The sequence below is a fragment of the Megascapheus bottae genome, chromosome 10 (assembly GCF_031878675.1).
Source record: "Megascapheus bottae isolate mThoBot1 chromosome 10, mThoBot2.hap1, whole genome shotgun sequence".
Lineage (NCBI taxonomy): Eukaryota > Metazoa > Chordata > Mammalia > Rodentia > Geomyidae > Megascapheus > Megascapheus bottae.
The window spans coordinates 33,040,769-33,051,361 of record NC_143518.1 but is presented as its reverse complement, the minus strand read 5'-3'; the positions used below and the strand labels follow the sequence as shown (position 1 = coordinate 33,051,361).

The 10,593-nt window shown below is 39.8% G+C and overlaps 1 pseudogene; it reads right to left on the bottom strand.

The window, feature by feature from the left end:
• Positions 1–1,821: 1,821 nt before the first annotated feature.
• Positions 1,822–2,069, bottom strand: LOC150057868 (small ribosomal subunit protein eS27 pseudogene; annotated as a pseudogene).
• Between the last annotated feature and the right edge of the window lie 8,524 nt (positions 2,070–10,593).

Below are 10,593 nucleotides of genomic sequence, written 5' to 3'. Positions count from 1 at the left end.
CATGTTTCAAAGCAGACTTCAGTGCCCTGGTGTTCGCTTGAAGGGGGAAACATCTGAAGACTTATAAAGGCTGCAGGTATGGGGCAATTCACACAGGACCCAGCCGCAAGCCTCTTCCATCCATATCCTGCTCCCAGGTTCTGAGGGGCCTGTGTGTATGTGTGTGTATGTATGTATGTGTGTGTATGTGCACTCACATGTGTGCATGTGTGTGCATATGGGCACATTTAAATCCAAAGTTAAAAGGAAAGGAAGGGAAACAGGAAGAAAAAAAATGACAGCTTTGGACCAAAGCAACAACTATTCATAATGAATGGAAGAGTCATCATAAAAGAGCTGGGCACTTTAGGAAAAGCAAAATCCCCAGAGAAGACGATTCTGTGAATGCTGTTGATGATGGCAGCTTAAAAGGCTCTTCACTTCAGAGCCTGGAAGAGGAAGTGCAAGCATCTGATGTACAATGCAAATTTTTCTTCCTCTATTGCTCCCTCTTCTTCTTCCTCTCCCTCCATATTCCGCTGTTTCTCTTTCTCCCTTCCCATCCTTCTCTCCTCACGTTCTATCCCCCTCTCTCCCCTCCCCCACCTCTGTCTCTGTTTCTCCTTGCCCCTCCCCCCATTTCTCCTACCTCCTCTGAATCCCATCTTGGCTGAGCCATAGCAAAACTAAATTAGAAAAACCTGCAGAGCATTGCGAGTCCAAATGAAGCACACGGCCAATTTATCACCATGGAGTCCAGTTATCTAATAAACCTCATATGTAATAAATGTGCTAAGTGTCCACCTTGAACTTCAGCACACACAGCAGTGGCCAATGGTGGGAGATGGCAGAGCCTTTGACAAGTGGATGAGGTCAGTCTCTGCCTGAAGCACTCAGCACCTGGCTTACATCACTGGCTCTTAAGGGTGCTGAGCCAAGGTGGATGCTGCCTGCTTTCTCCAGGGAAGGCAAGTCATTGGTGAGCATTTCGAATTGGAGCCGAAGCCTGCTTACAGATAGTTTTGCAAGCTGAACAGTCATCATGAAAGCAGACCTGAAGAAGCTGGGAGGAAAGCTGGTTTCTTTCTAGCATTTCTGTTTTGGAAAACAGGTGTTTCCAGGAAGAAACATCCTCAGCGCACAAGGTCTCGAAGTAGAGTTGAGGGTTCTTAAGGATTATGCTTTAAATCATATTTATGCGTAGCCAGTGAACAGATAGCATTTGATAATGCGATAAAAAAGGGAATGATAGGAGAGATTCTCTACTATTCACTTGGTATTAGATGATCTTGATGAAGCTCAGTAAAGTCCACAGGGTCTGCAGATAAAAGGGTATGTGGAACTACCACAGCAGATTGTGGCTCCCACCGTGTAGTAGCATAACCAGAGTGTTGTGAGAAGTTCTGGTGCCTGTGCCTAATTCTGAGACACACTGACCTATTTTTAAAATACTGTTTGAACTGTTTAGAGGATCAGATGAGATGTGCAGGGAGGATATTGTAAAGTCCAATAGGCAAGTCAAATATGCAACGGAGCTTGAAAAACATGATAGTAGGCTGAAAATTAGATCAAAGTCCACAAAATCAGGAAGCATTAGAAATCCTAGGTTTCAAAATGGACTTCTAAGAATCAAAAATTAAGATCAAAGAAATATGGAAAAATGGACTTCAGACTATACTGTAGGCCCACAGTAATAAGAATGATATGGCATGGCAAAAAAGAAAAAAGACATTTAGACCAAGAGAATAAAAGACTCAGACTAGAGTCATCTGATTTTTTTTTTTTTAAATACAAAATGTGTTTATTAGGATAGTTTCCCACTCATTTTGGTTCATGATGCTTTTAATGCTGCTTCCTTCTGAAGGAGCACTCTTCTGTAAGTCTCACCTTTCCTCTTTAGGCTAGCAGAGAACATCAGAGCAACCAACACATAGAACTACTTTGGTGTATGGCTAACAACCAGGATAATTTCATAGCATCCTGGTCAATTCACAACCATGGATTAGGAATTGACTCTTTACCATGTACTTCTTATCTTTCCTTGTCTCCTCATCAGGAGAGTGGTGAAGAAGATACTTTATGAGAGGCATATTCTCAGGAGGAAGGAGTCATCTGATATTTGAGAAAGGTATCAAAACTCATGTTGGACAAAAGGTACTCTCTATGACATAGTATTTAGAAAACTGGACATCTATACACAGAAGGTTGATACTATATAGCCTTGTCTCTGGTCCTGTGCAAAATCAATCAAAGTTTTTAATATAAAACCAAATACCTTAAAATTGCTAAAGGAAAACATAGGGAAAATGCTTCAAGATAGACACGTAAGTGATATTTTTTTTCTGAATAGAACCCTTGTTGCTCAGGAAAGGAGTAAGAATTGATAAATGATATTATTTCTGATTTAAAGCTTCTGTACAGCAATAATGCTTCTAGAATTAAAAGAAAATTGAGAGAATAGAAGAATGTGCCAATTATTAACTAGATCAATAATCCAGAATATATGAAAGGTTCCAAATATTGAACACCAAAAAATAGATAATCCAGCTAATCAAAGAAGTATGATATGTTTACACAATGAAGAAGAATGAAATTAGGTTTTCAGGGAAAATAGATGGAATGGGAGATTATCATAGTAAATGAAGTAAGCAACAGTCAAATACTTTTTTTTTTGCCAGTCCTGGGCTTGAGCTCAGGGCCTGAGCATTGTCCTTGGACTTTCTCAAGGCTAGAGCTCTACCACTTGAGCCTCAATACCATTTCCAGCTTTTTTCTATGTATGTGGTACCGAGGAATCGAACCTGGGTCTTCGTGCATGCTAGGCAAGCACTCTACCACTAGGCCAAACTCCAGCCCCCTCCCCCAGTCAAATATCTTATGTTCTGTCATTTCATCTTAAAAATGCATGATAGAAATGTAAATCCAATTATGTTCAGGTACCAGTGGGATAGGAAGGGGAAAATGGAGAAAATATTGGGAAGACAAATATGGTCAAAGTATTTTTTTTCATTCATGAAAATATAAGAATGAAACTTGTTAAAATTGTTCCAATAGGGAGCTTGTGATCGAAGAGCTGGTTTTGATCACGGTACATTATATGCGTGAATGGAAATATGGTTTTATCACAGTGAAATCTCTATATACAACTAATATCCTAATAAAATTACAGAACATTGGAAAATTTATATGGCTCCAACTTATATGGCTGTGGAGAGTTCTTAGACAGAGTCCCCTGCTTACCACTTAGTCTTGCTAATTATTCTTTCATATTTATTTTTCAAACCTAATGCATGATTTATCTGCCGTATGTCAAATTGATTCAATATAACTTACATTAATAAAGAAGTTTGCACACATATATCCACAAATAATAACTTATCAGAAAATGTATGGAAAAAGGGAAATGTCTTTACAATTAGTAATCAAGGGTATGATATTAACATAACCAAAGACCAGGGACAATTTTTAAGTTTCTGAGAATCTAGGGCCAAAGTGAAATATAGAAATATGGAAAAGAGAGAGATGAGGTAAAGAAAGAAGTTAACTCCATTAGAAAAGGCAGAAAAGCCTTGCTTAGGCTTTCTGGTCCCCGGGCAAGGCCTGTAAATCTGATTCTCAGATGGGTAATGGGGGCATGCAAGGTGGAACAATAATGCAGCTCACTTGGAAGATACAGGGATAGATGGAAGAAAAGAGATGCTAATATAGATAGCCTGCAAGTATAACTAGCTGTGATAACACAGAAAACATTGTGTCCTATTACAATTTTGCATATAATCTTTATTCATTCTACAAATACGTGATTGTCAACTCTATGCCAAGCCTGGGGAGAAGGGCTGGGGACCAACTAGAATATTGTATCTATTTTTATGAGCTTTAAACATTTGCAATACTGTTGTCATTTCTTTGCACTCCAAGCTAAGTTTAACTCAATTCTGTTCTTCTGAGTGTTCCAAGCAGAGCCCATATGGACAGAAGCAGCTCTCTGCTATCAGAAATCCCCTCCTCTACCCCATCTAGTTCTTGTGAACCTTGGAGAGATAAAGAAAGCAAAAGACAGCATTGATTATTTTTCATTCAAGTCTTTCATCTGACTTTTTTTTCCTTTGTCTTTTTGAAGCCCCCAGAGTCTTTGCTAATTTGTTTGGCAGTGTTGGGTCAGTTTGATTCTTACAAATCTGTGTATTGTTGAGACGGGTGAAGACCATTGTTTGTCACTCAGATTCAGGCAGGGCGATAAGAGAAAGCAAAGAGAGAAGGAGATGGATGGGCCTCATGCTGAATTCACACTGCAGAGAAGGAAAAATGGACCAGAGACAAATGCTGGTAAAGTAAGCTGCTGACTGGTAACTGTGTGCCTTAGCTCAGCTGGCTGTTCCAATCTCCCCCACCCCACCCCCCAAGTTGACTCTGTTCCTTTACCATGCACTGGGCTCTGCCACATCCTGATGTGAGGCCTGGCCAGCAGGACTGCTATCTGCCCGCCTCCCCCAGGGATCTGGATCCTATTGTGCACAGCCTGTGTTTCTCTCTCTCCAGCACTCAGGGTAGATGGCATTGTAATCATGGTCATAAGTATTATTAATGACAGCAGCTATGACAGTGAGCTGAGCCCAGATTTCTGGCTTTGATGTCCACAGAGAAAAGGGAGGTTTTCATTTGTTTCAAATGGAAACAGATGCACAGAGGCAAGAGCAAGCCATAAGTAGAACAGTGGAAATAGTAGTGTTAGGTTTAGGAAATTTGGGGGCTCCCTCTCCCTACCAGCTTTTCTGTTAGGTAAACCTTTCACTGTGAGACGAGCAGAAGCCTCGGTCTCCTCTACCATGCTTCTTTCTCCAAACTGTCACTCCTGGGATTACCAGAGAAAGCTTTCATAAAAGAGAAAATGGAAAAGGAATGTGTCACAGCTGCTTTCTCTGCCTTGTGCCCAAGACTTTTACCCAAAGAACGATCAATCCATTCATAATAACATTTCTTACTAGCATGAGTGAAACACTGCTCAGTGGATAACTTATCTGCAGGCAGCATTGAATTAATTTTGAGTACTCTGTGAGTTTACTTTCCCCCCCCCCAAAAAATGTGGTGTACATGAGAGAATTCAAGATGTATTAGCCAAGGTTGTGGTTTTAGGAGATGCTCACGGTCATTATATTCAATGTATGTGTGGGAAAATCAAACCAGGTAACTTGAAATTGGGAGAGATGGGGAAAAGAATGATAGAAGTGGCGACATTGAACAAGATTCATTGTACTCATGAAGTGACATGTTAAATTGAAGCCCCGTCGTACAACTACTTAAAGATTGCATATATAGGGCTGGGAGTTTGGCCTAGTAGTAAGAGTGCTTGCCTACCATGCATGAAGACCTGGGTCCAGATTCCTTGGTACCACATACATAGAAAAAAATCCAGAAGTGGTGCTGTGGCTCAAGTGACAGAACTCTAGCCTTGAAACAAAGCCCAAGGACAGTGCTCAGGTCCTGAGCTCAAGCCCCAAGGTTGGCAAAAAAGATTGCATATATGTACACATATGTATGTATATATATTCACATATGTTGCTTACTATCATGGTAGGCAGGAGGATCCATACTATCTCAGGGACGCGAGTATGAGTGATGCTACCACCTTCTCTGGGTCCATATGCCTACTCTTCCTGTGATGCATGTTCTGATCTTCCTGTGGCCTCCGGGGGTTCTTGGCTGCTTCTACTGCTCACATCCCCTGGCCTGTTGCTTCTTTTAATTCTACCGTGTATATGTCTTTCGCATGCCCCACGCTTTTCTAGATTTTAGCTCTCCTTCCATATTTCATCGTTCCTTTCTCCCCCCGCCCCAGTTCTGGTTAGATGCTATAATTCGCTCTTAGTTCAGAGTGTAGATCAAGGACTGGGAGCACCTGGTTGCTTCATACTTGAGACTGCACTCTCCCATCGCTACTCCCTGAGTCAGGAAATATATATTTCCAATATGTCTGCATCAGGAAACAATGGATAGTTGACAGCCTTATAATCCTTTTTTCGGCTAAAAATGTGAAAGACATGACTTGATTTCCCTCTATTGTTCATGGTGCCAGTGAGGAAAATACTACAAACCTGCACTGAGATGTACTAAGAGAGAAAACTGGAAATTTGTCCTTTTGAATACTTAATACTATAGATAATTCGAAACTCTTAACATAGGGGTCCTATTGCCGCCCCACCAAACTCAACTCTTATTTCTCTTTCTTGATTCTTTTTGGAGGTATGATTCTTTCCCAGGAGGAGAATTGAAGTCTTTTCATTCTTACGCTAAACTGAACCCAATCCTGACTGACATGACTTTGTCTCTTTCCTTGGACTTGACTTTGAACCATTAGAAGACTATCTGGATCACCTTTCCAGGAGACTCATTCTCTGGTCTCTGAGTCAAGCTGTCTAGGTTGAATCCTGCATGGCTTTGGTCAAATTAATGTTTATGCTTTTATTTCTTCTTCAAAAATAAAACACATTCACTGCATTATGCCTAGTGAGGATTTAATGAGAACATAAATGTAAGGCATCCCAACAACGTTGAACATAAACATACATATCTTATTATGTATGTTCCACAGAAGGAAATACTACTAGATCAGAATGCTTCCTATCTAGTAGCTCCAAATATTAATCCTTTACATATGTGACTAAGATTATAAGACCTGAGGAGGCAAATGGACTGTTGGGTTCCTGTGGCTTTATACTGCTTTCTTTCTTTTTTTTTTCCAGTCCTGAGCTTGAGCTCAGGGCCTGAGCACTGTCCTTGGATTTTCACAAGGTTAGAACTCTATCACTTGAGCCTCAGCACCACTTCTGGCTTTTTTCTATGTATGTGGTACCGAGGAATCAAACCCAGGTCTTCGTGTATGCTAGGCAAGCACTACCACTAGGCCAAACTCCTGGCTCCTGCTTTTTGAAGGTGTATGGAGTACCAGACTTGGGTGGGAAGGAATTAGTGTTCCATTCTTCTTTACTGTGCAGCCCATCTATGTAAATGCTAGCACAATTTTAGCAAAAAAGAAAGAAAGAACATACTTGCTAATTGTACTTGGCTGGTTTAAGAGAGCAATTTTCCTCCTATAAGATACTGCCCTGACCTTGAAGAAAGAAGTTACTTAGGCATCTACCCTCAGAAATTGGCATGTAGCATTATCTAGAGAGGCAGGAAGAGACTAAAATATTAAAGTACATGCAGACCGAAAGATATAAAGTCCAAACACTGTTTAAAATATTATTTAAACATCATGTTGTATTTATATGTTTAATTCATTTTTATTAGCGGCCAAGATATTTAACATAAAATAATTAGAGGCTCGAGATTAAAACCAAAATGGCCACAATTTTAATTAAAGCATCTCACAGGGAATTAGGCAGCTTAATGAGAGGCAGCCTAGTGTGGTGTGTAAGTATCCCAGTGTTGGGACTGGAATCAGTGACACCAACTAACAGATTCATGGGAACGTCTCCCTTGTTTGAACCAACACAATGGACTTTATTAGTAAAACATGAGGGCTGCCCTCTTGCATTGAACATAATAGGACCCTTTGGGTTTTTTTCCACTGAAGAAAATCTTATATAGCATCCTAATATAGAAAAGAGGGTAAAATCAGCCTATCTGCTTCCTCCCCTAATCCCATGCCAGCTAAGTCTCTAGATGTTCTCTGCCCCTGCCCCCCCACCTACAAGATAACTGCACTCCCCAGAACATAGTCTGCAGACTTGCCTAGGGGATCTCAGTGTTTCTTTCCAGCTATAAAAGCCTATGATGCTGATTTTTTAATATGCCTCCATCCTACATTTCAAAATCTAGTGCCCCCTTTGAATTTTATTTAAGGAATTTCTCTTAGAGCACTGTGGCAATGGATTCTGTAAGAAGAGAGACAAAGAAGTCTTTGGCTAAACTGAATGCCTCTCACATGCTTCTGCTTCTACATCCATCTTCTCTCAACTCATTTCTGTTCATGTCCAAAGCTTGGGATATGCCATGCCAGGCTTCCCTGGAGCCACTCTTCGTTATGATGGTGTGTATTTGGACAACTGACGAAGCTCTGCTTCCTCCACTAGCACAGTCTCTGCTTCCCAACTCCCAGTTTCTCATCCAGGGGAAAGTCTAGTGATTCCTGATGAACTCATGGCCTAGTTCAACTAACCAGGGACAGAGGAATCTGATCTCTCCTTTCCTGTCTCCTGAAATGTGGGACACAACTGCCATCTCGAGGTCACCATTACATGCTGAAGAATAACCAATTGCTGATTAAATTGAGCACGGATAATGGGATATTGATAAAGAACTTGACATAGTGCTCTGCTTATAGTAATCAGTCGATGGTAGTAGCTCCATTTTCCTCACCTTTTCCAGTCTTCTCTTCCATTTGATCCCACCTAGGGAAACTATATTTACAAATATGTCTTATGAGAAGTCAGTGAAAGAGCTAGTTGGCTGTACTTCCATTTGAAGCTACCTGTAGCCAGCAACTTGGCTCAGGTGATAAGCTCCATCAATCCCATTTTAACAGCAAGCTGAAGTATACCTACTATAGGCATCCATGCAAACAAGACGTGTTAACTCGTTAGATGAAACCAGCACATTCCTAGTTAGCACTTTTTCTCTCTGTTTCTTTCTAGTCAGAGACATTTGTTCTTCCTTCAAAACCAATTTAAAGCAATTATTTCTTCTTCACTTTATATAAAAAAGAGCACATTCTTAGTATGAAATAACAGAATTGCTGTTTCAAAATTATATCCTATTATGAACTCTTCACATTTCAACTGCCTTAAACAATATGTGCCCTTGCCTCTTGAGATTATTGTGCTCAAATGCCCAGACATGGATTTGGAAGAGAAGAGAACCAATGATTGGGATGCAGTCACAGAATAATTCTCCTGAGTACCTCCAGTGCTTGAACACTATGCATGTTGGCAGAAATCTATGGCTCCGTTTTTAAGTATCCTATCTTATCGTTATTTAACTACTTCACTGTAAGTTCGACATTGTACTGTGCCATACCATGCTTCTGGTTGAGGCTGGTCTTATGTGAGGTTTACCTTATGCCTAGGGAACTAGACCTGGCAAATGAATACAGGATGGGTTTCAGCTCCACGACAAAGCCTCTTGTGCAGGTTCATAGGTGAGAATGATCTGATGGGCAAATTGTATCAGTTACAAGGGAGAAGATGAGCTGAGAACTCACTGGCTTCATTGTTTTGCTGTGTCCCAAGAAGACATTCTGCTCCTTTTGTGACCAGAACTTTCTGGCATCCTATACTGTCAGGCAGTTTCTCCAGTTACTATGTCTTGACCACAACTTTTGCCTGTTTCAATGGCTTCTTCTAGATTTTAGCCCTTGAATCACCTCAGGCTCTTCTTGGCTCATTCATAATTATTAAAACAATAAAACTATCCCTGAGCAAGCGTGCATTTCATCTTTTAAATGTGAAAAATGAAAATAGCAAATGAAAAATTTTATTTTCCATTTTTATGAAAATATTAAGATTATAAATGTTATTTATAAGTAATACACAGAAAATAGGTTTCATACACATAGAGAGGATTGGTTCTTACTAACTGAAGATAAGCTCTCATTTTTAGTACTTTAAAATATACTCTTAACAACCTTTTGATGCTTCTGTCTGTATGTAGGAAGCATCAGGCTAATGTATTTTCTGACAGAAATGTTTGCCATTTTGTTCAGCTTCCCCTCAGAAGGATCTTCCTTTGGGTATTAAACTGTGAACCCATGTTACTTCTCAACTAAGAATACAAAAAAGAGGAAATTATAATTTTTTCACCAATAGTGATGTAGAAATTTTCACCAGGTGTGTGATGTAGGAATCTAAAGTATGATCTACACATTACAAAATGATTTGACAGTTCCTGTAACTGCAAGAAACAAATCTGTTCTCCCTAGAGGGACTGGACCCATGGACCACAGGGGACAGAATAGGTAGCCCAATTCACACACAGAAATAATTTTTTGTTACTTTTTTCCTTCAGGTGTATTATGGTTATAGTTGTTCCATTTATATCAGCTAGAGCAATACATACATTTTGCCTAGATCATATTAATGGAGTCTTAACTGCTAAACCCAATAATATTGATTCCAACATCTGCTTCAGCGTTCATTTGGGAGGCAAATCTTCTAAGCCTAAAATTTAGAAAGTAGGGCATTGCATAATTTAATTAACTTCATTTCCAATGAATTACATTTTAGCCATTGTGTATGTTTGGTTGCCTCTCATTACTTGTACCTCTTAAAAACTAGGACCCCTGGTAGAGTCCTGTTGTCTCACCATGCAGTCTGTGGAATAAACCCAGAATGTTCTACATCAAGGACTTTATCTCCACAATGTCAGTCTAGTTTTCTTTTTTAAATATAAACAAAAGTACTACACATGACAATTTCACTGTATCCCAATAATTTTTCTGTAAACTTAATGCCAGATAGACAAATCTTTGAGAAAAGGAACCAATGTTGAATAAGCATACATCTTGTTCCGAAAAAGTCTTTAAAGAATTAACGACATAGATACACACACACCCATGAGCACACACACATTTACAACATACTTCTCTAAAGAATCAAAGGCAGAAAAAGAGAAGAT